The sequence below is a fragment of the Bidens hawaiensis genome, unplaced genomic scaffold (assembly GCF_021521415.1).
Source record: "Bidens hawaiensis isolate Kalapana, Puna unplaced genomic scaffold, B.hawaiensis_p1.1 tig00043034_1, whole genome shotgun sequence".
NCBI classification, from domain to species: domain Eukaryota; kingdom Viridiplantae; phylum Streptophyta; class Magnoliopsida; order Asterales; family Asteraceae; genus Bidens; species Bidens hawaiensis.
The window spans coordinates 42,278-50,357 of NW_027497646.1; the positions used below are offsets into that span (position 1 = coordinate 42,278).

At 38.9% G+C, this 8,080-nt stretch overlaps 1 long non-coding RNA gene across 1 annotated transcript; it reads right to left on the reverse strand.

Annotated features, from left to right (window-relative positions):
- Positions 1-3,612: 3,612 nt before the first annotated feature.
- LOC143594065 (uncharacterized) lies at positions 3,613-7,695 on the reverse strand. The gene is made up of 3 exons (XR_013146251.1): positions 7,610-7,695; positions 7,269-7,346; positions 3,613-3,982 (listed from the first exon to the last, which is right to left on the reverse strand). It is a non-coding gene; the product is annotated as an uncharacterized LOC143594065 (long non-coding RNA).
- Positions 7,696-8,080: the final 385 nt, after the last annotated feature.

Below are 8,080 nucleotides of genomic sequence, written 5' to 3' on the forward strand. Positions count from 1 at the left end.
TTTCAGAACTTTTTACCGTTGATATCTTTTCTTTTACTTTTTGAGATCTTTTCCCCTTTTTCTAGGGTTTGTGTCTCCTAGGGTTTTCCTATAAATAATAATAATATTTTCATAACACATCACACACAAACACTTAATCTCTCCTGTTCTCTTGCTCCTTGCTCTCTCTGCCGTCTTCCTCTCTGCCTCCGTCTTCCTCCCTGTTCTTCCCTACTTTTCCGGTAATATATATATATTATATATAATAATTTACTTATTAATTATGCTAACTTATAATCAAGACTTAAAACAGATCATTAAAACAATAATCTTATTTATAGGTTAACTTGTGCTTGTTTAAAGTTGGTTCTTGCTTTATCTTACACCGCATCGTTTATCAAGTGAGTTATCTCGTATCTAATCCCTTTTTTATTTTAAATGCTTTGGGATGTTCATGTGTTCATACAAAACTTGAGTCTTAAACTGTTTATGAACTTTAGTCGCGCAGTATCCCATGTGTTGAGGACGTAGACTTGGCTGTTTATTTGTATGTGTGGATCATTAACCGTCTTGTCGGTCTATTCCGCAGTTTTCATGGTACCATTAGATGAACACGGGAGAACATTCGTTTATGATTTTCTCTTTTGTTTACACATGCACAGTTAGTCTTGTTTGTGAGCTCAATTGTGAGCACTGGCAGTCTTATGAATCTTAGAGTTGGTCCCGATCAGATTACACCCTTGTTGAAAACCAGACATACACATGTTGCGCGCAGATTTTATTGTTATCTATGTATTGTATTAAACTTGATTTCTCACCAACACGCAAGTGTTTGACGTTTATTTTAACACATGTTCAGGTTTGCAGTAGCTGTTTTGGAGCTTGTGGACACCTAGGAAGTTTTCTTTATTTTTGACCTAGATTAAAATGTATCAAGACAAGTTATTGCTGTTTTATTATTATAATTTATAATATATTGATTTATGATGATTTATGTTATCTTGTGTTTACCCTGCGCGTGCGCGAATGAACGTATTTATTAAATATTGACACCCAATAGTGTCACGAGTAATGAAACAATATGTGGCGCCCCGATGTATAATCCGCCTTTGGTCGGGGTGTTACACTTGTTTCTGTTAGTTTCAATTTTGATTTTGGTTCGGTTCAGTTTGATGTTTTTGTTGTTGGTTTGGTTTCCGTTTCAGTTTCCTCTTTTTAATTTTGTTTTAGCCCGGTTTCACTTTATTCGGTTTGTGGATTTAGGTTTTCAGTTTCAGTTCGGATTCATTATTTCGGATCGTTTTCTTAGATTCATTTAACGAAACCAAAAAAACTGAAGCCTAAACGAAACCAAATACCGAAACCAGACCAAAACAAATATAAACAACCAAATAAACAAGAATGAACTGAAGCAAGACTTAAAAAATGAAATCGAACCGAAACTAGAAGCTAATAAACTGAAACCAAAGCAAAATAAAACTAAAAAACAGGAACCAAAAAAACTGAAACAAAACTAACGAAAATAATCTTACCAAAACGAACTCAAAAACAAAAGAGGAAAAAAAATCTAAAATCGAAAGAAAACAAAAACCAGGAAAATCAAAACAAAAATGATGCTAGAAACCAAAATAAAAAAAAAGCTAAAACCAAACCGAAACCAAAAACTGATAGCACTAAACCAATCTGATACAAAACCGAACAGAAATTAAAAACGAAAAAATTAGTTAACTATTCACCCTCACGCCTGGCAGGGGTGATCCACTTACAATATTATCGGCATAATGTTTTGAAATATAAGTTAATAGTTACACACTTACATGATCAAATAATTCAATTTTTTGCATAACTTCATTAGTAACGTGTTAAGGGTTGACTTGATTGGTTTTCATCCTAACAAAAACTAACTTCTATTAGAATTCCAAAATAATCAAACAATGATATATATGTAGTACAGTTAAACAGACCATAACCGAAGTACCTAAGCACAAAACGATCCATTTTTGGTATGTGCTGAAACGGGCCGGGCCATGGCAAGTTGGATTGACCAACGAACACCTTTTGGTGCCAATTTTGTTATTAATATACTATATTTTAACTACGAATACAAAAACAATATTGACAAACTAAATATTTGAATAAACCAATTTATTTCGTATGCGTTAAAAGTTATAACTAAACTTTGGGTGACTTCAACCCATTTGACTCATTTTGGTTCTTAAATCGGGGGCTGGCCCAAACTGGTTCAGCTTAAAACCAAGGCGGTTTGGTCAAAGAAAGTCAAACCTGGTTTTTTGCCCCAACCGGTTAGGGTTGAAACCAATTTTTGAAGGGGAAATAACCGAGTTGAAACCTGTTCGGTTCAGGTTTGACCGGATTAAACCATATTTGGTTCGGGTGTGACCAGGTTAAAACTTGAAACCAGTTTAGTTCGCTTTTGCCACCTTGTAAGCTTCTTTTGTGCCCCAACTCGATAAACGACATATAGTCCATTCAATTTAAAAAAACATAGCAACAACAAAATTTAAGTAACTTCAGTTAATGAAAACTTAATTTAATATTCAGATTTTAAGTAGGAACACCTCCGAAGATAGGCGCTTCCAGGTCTCGCACAAAAAACTATTTAAAAATATTCATTAGTTACAAAAAACAAATATCCAAAAATTCATCTTGTGTGTTTCCTTATCGCAGTTCTCTACGCCAAATTAGTTATGTTAAAGATCTGATTTCAGCTCATTTAATTTACAAGAGATCAAGCTTAGCTTGGCTCATGATTAGTTTTACATACTCGGGCTCGACTTGTTCAACTTACAAGAGCTCAAGCTCGAGCTTAGCTCATAGCGAGCTTTACTTATAAAAAAGGAGCTCAGCCCGTGATTAGTTTTCAATCTCGAGCTCCGCTCATTTATTATTTATTGATGTGTATGCATATTTTTATTATTTCATTAATATTTTAATCATATACTTTATATAAAACATAATATATATATATATATTACTTTAATTTTATCATGATCAAATAGTTTTATAAGTTTATATGATTTTAATAAAATTATAATTTCAAAAAACTTGTTAATACTCACCACTATGATGGCATCGGCAATGGAGCTTGTTTCCATTAGTTGATTCCAAGTGGCCAACAACACTACACATCCAACCAGAGATACATCAAGATAATTTAATCAATTAAGCTTAAGGTGCAAGCATATAATTGCACAAAAAACTCATATTTTAACAAACTAAAGCTCTAAACAATTAAATAAATGCGCACCATAGAGATGTTCTTTAAAGGAGTCAGTCAATTAAGATGAAGGCCATATGCTGATGCATCAACAGATCAACTGAAGGCGATCTTAACCTTGCTGATTTGATATGTCAACAACTTCAAACACAACATAAACAACTCTTCACTGTAATCACTTAAATAATCATAAGTTTGGAGAAATTGTACCCTTCCAAATCTGCTTTCATTATCAGCATCGTGTCCCCTAAAGATGTTGATGTAGTTGTTGACACCATTCGCCACTGGTTATATTCCTAACCGCCTTACATAACATATGCAGGTTAAAACCCATATATTATAAGTCTTGTGTTATTATTAAGACTCGAATGGGAGAATAACCTTCCATTGAAATGGTGCCAATAGCACTCCCGGTCGCCTAGACCGCACATACTTCAATGTAGAAACTGAGGTCATATGCTTAGGGCATTCAACCTGCAAAAGGTTATTCAAATTCATAACTTCATTTGACACTAATTAATCTAATAAATATAACCGAATGCTACCAAATAACAAAGCACATTTGTACTCCTTCCTCTCCTCGCTTTGCAGTGCATGTATGTTGTCCTACCACGAGTCGCATTCTCTGCAACCAAACACAATTAATATAAAATGTCATGCCATAAACAGAGTTTTACAGAGAATAAGTAAATATTAGATAAGACACTTTTACTCACGGTGAATGAACTTTACAGCCGAGGCCACCTATTAAACTGTCACCCAGGGCTGCGACCAGAACCACAAATCGCAAAAATTTAGCAAAAAAACCGAATTAAATCTCCAAATACTTCAATACTTTAGCAAAAACCAAAATTATCAATGCAAATAATAATCAACCATCTTTAATCAAGTTAGTAACAAGAATCGAGCATCTAAATTCCATATCAAGCTATAACACCTCAATTCGCTCACGACTACAGTACCATAACCATCATCTAATCATATATCATCCTGGTGACATATATGAATATCACAAACAAAATCACTCGATCTAATGTCAATTGACTGTAACATCATCAGAATCGTTCATGCGGCCAATTGATTTATAAAACAAGGCGAAAAACAAATTTGTATCGCATAATTTGTTTTTTTTAAGTGTAATATATATTTTATTATTAAATTTGTATATCCGATCATTTTTCATTATATAGAAACATAGATATTACATCAACATAGCAGGTAGGCGGGCAACAAGCTGCGCCGCCACCCCTTTCTGAATTGCAAACCCTAGCCTGCTAAAGACATACCCTTGCCCCTTTGGAGTCGACACATTGTTATGCACAACCTGTTGGACCCTGGTTAGGAAACGGATAGCTTCGGTGCCAAGGAGCCAAAGGTATCAAAAGCCAGAGGGACAAAAACATGTTGGTTCTCTTCGCAGGCTTTAGCATGTTTCTCCACCTTCTTCGTTTCAGCCCTTTTCTTTGCTTGCCCAGCTACAAACCCATTATCCCTCAAACCAGCTAAAGGAGATACCCCTGTGAGGTCAACACAAGCGTGTTTCCCCCGGCCCAGCCAAAGACGAGCAAATCTGCCGGTCGTAGAGCGGATCTCCCTTCCATGGTAAGGAAGTTTACGGGGGCTTCCTTTTTAGCTGATATCCCAGCTCGCCTTAAGATGTCCCAAAGAACGTCCCGCACCCAATCATGTCGGTATTTGAACCCATGCATCTCCTTGCAATGAACCGCATGCTCTCCGAATTTATCCAGGCAAGCCTTACGGCAGATCGAACATGTTTCGTCTTCTAGGTACATTGGGACCATCAAACGGTACTTAAAAATGGCCCTATACTCGACCGCAGACATGCTTTGGCCCAAGCCATCAATCAGGATAACGGTCAGAAAATCTTGGGCATGAGGACCTTGTAGGCATTCAATAACCGCCTTCTGTCAGGGGGACAATCTAAAAACTTTTCCCAGGCTCTGAGCGATTTTGCCAAAAAGGGCATTCGCCAAAGTTTTTTGAGGCTTTGGTGGGGCGGTGTCCTTATTAGAGTAACCGCCAATGTCAAAAGTCTGGGAGAGCGCCATTTAGGCGTTCCAGGGCCTGCACGTAGTCTGAGTCCTGGTCGACAACTCCGCTATTCCTTAAGATGTGATTCTGTAGCTTCCAAGACTGGGCCCTCGATGCTACAAAAGCGCAAACCCCAACATCATGAGCCGAAAGAAGGCCTAAGCCCCACAAGCGCATCGGTAAAGATGCAAGTCGCCACTGAAGATCACCAAAGAACGGGCCTCCACATACAACTATGTCTTCGATGGCTTCTCGAAGCCCCTTATCAAAACAGGATACCGCATCATCCATCATATGGGGGTGGCATGTTCGTAACCCAAAAAGTAACTTAGCAACCCCCATGCAAGACCTAAGCAGGAGGAGTTCGCTCTGGGGATACCTAAGGCAAGGTAAGAGTTTCATAAGATCAACCGCACGAGATGCTCTCCGCTCGCCAACTCCTTAATAAAGTATGGATCTCGACTAACAGCCCCTCCAAGGAGCTTTACCCCTCTCTCTGGTCTACCAATCCCACTAGGGAAAAGCCCATCTTTAACTTTCACTCCATTACACGTTGGCCAAAAAACCTCGGTTTTCTTAATATTAAGTTGAAGCCCCAATGATGGCCCTCCCGAGCTGATTATGTCTAGGGCTTTAGCGACTTCGTTGGCACCACCAATAATAGTCCCATCATCCAAGTACCAAGCATGAAATGGGAGGTTACAACCATTTTGTACCCGGAGAACAAGAGGGTGTAAGGCTAAGACAAAGAGGAGGGGCCTAAGGGGGTCTCCCGGCTGAACCCCAGTAGTAGCCCCTATACAGTCATCACCAACGTACAACCTAGCCGGTTGGGCATAAAGGAACTGGATCCATAGATAGATAGACGGGTAATGATGATGAACCTCCCGGAGAAGGGCTGTGCGGTCGACCATATTGAAGGCGTTGGAGAAGTCCACGGTAAGCATAGCTAAAGAACCGTCCGCATGAAAGGAGTTAAGAAACCTGTTCGCGCTGTGAAGCACCGCCTCTGCCCCATTAGGGTCCCAACCCCAAACTGAAAGTCCCCTAAATACTGAGTCATTTCCTTCCCAACAGTCTTCATAGCCACTTTAGAAACCAACCTACGCCAGATAGCCCCCACAGCAATGGGCCGAATTCCATTATCTGGCTTTAATAAAGGGGTAAGGGGGGCCGAAGCAATAAACTCAGCGAGCAACTTTGGGCACAGACCCCTTAGCCACAAGTTGACGACTTCAGTGATGGCTGAGAGCAGACCCATGGAAGTCACTGATCCCTCACCACTAAGAGTGTCCAACAAGTGTTGCGCCCGCATCCCGTCTCTCCCGCATGAGGTCCCTTTAGGAAATGATCGGATACATCTAAGCACACAGTCCCCGTCCACCGAGAGAGTAGGCCGGGCGACAGAGCTAGAAGGCAAGGACGGAGGCGGCACCACTGGGTGTTTATCAATGAGGGCTTTCATGGTTGAATCTCTGAGAGGGGCAACCCCACTTGAGCATAATACCTTGACGGCAGCTGTGAAATGACCATCCCTGACTTTCCTGAGACATTGTTTAATATTGAGGCTTTTTTCAGAACCCTCCTCCCCTCCCACCTCTCTTTTAGAAAAAGTACTTCCCCCACGTTATCAAAGAGAGAAAGAACCAAGTTAGCAAAACCAGATCCATCTTTCCACCCCACAAGTGCTTGCTGAATGCTACTACATTGCAAAGACTTTCGATTCCCTGACCTGCGTTCCTGCCTAGTGGAAGGTTTCACCACCCTTAAAGTACAACGCGGCAACAATAGTAATTTGACCCAATTCTCAATCGAGCCTGGTGAATCCAATACCTTGCGTAAAGCACATGCCAAAGTTTGAGCAAACGCCAAACGACAACTTGGGGGGATGCTATTAACCGTTTGAATGGGAAGGGAGAAAGCCCGTTCCAAAAGGGATACATCCCCAACCACTCCTACAGATGGACCTGGGTCCCTATCGCATAATTGAATCAAATACCTGAATCTGCAAAGATGAACCCTAACTTGAATCTGAATGATAGAGATTAAGCTTGGATTTATATCCTCACAAACATACCTAAAACCAACACAAAACATAATTAGTTAAAAAATAGTCTGATGTTTTACCTATTCCTTCATTCCCAAAACGCATATATGCAATTTTAAAATCAAAATAAGATACCTGATGGTGCAATTTTAACACACATTAAACGGGTGGAAGGGCAGGTCAGGAATTGAAGAATTCGAACTGACTTGAATTAAAATGAATTGATTAGAATATTACCATAGTATTGATTGCAATTGAGGGAATAATAATAATAATAATGTATCGATCATTACCAGAGATTGAGTTAGAACCCGATTGTAACCGACAGTGACCTTGATTGCTAGATAATGAACATAAATAACACATTCAATACAAAATCATTACCCTCCATAATTGATTGTTAACGTCGCCGGAAGTTCACATATAACGTCATCGTCGGAGATGAATGTTCATTTATTTTAGCGGCGTCTCTCCCTTAAGCGTGAAAATTACCATTTGTGTCCATTCAGTATGTTTTATAGATAATATATATATATATATATATATATATATATATATAGGGGGGTTATTCTAAAAAGAAGTAGTTTCCTAAGAAGACTAGGAATAAATCATAGCCATTTGATCATATATATATAGAAAAAGGTTCAAATAAGAATAAGGAGTTTCATAGGAATGGTAAGAACCAACAAATTTTTGACACTTGGCATTACAAATTTTGGTGAAAGAACAATCTAGGAAACTATGTCGGTTATAATGATGAAAGA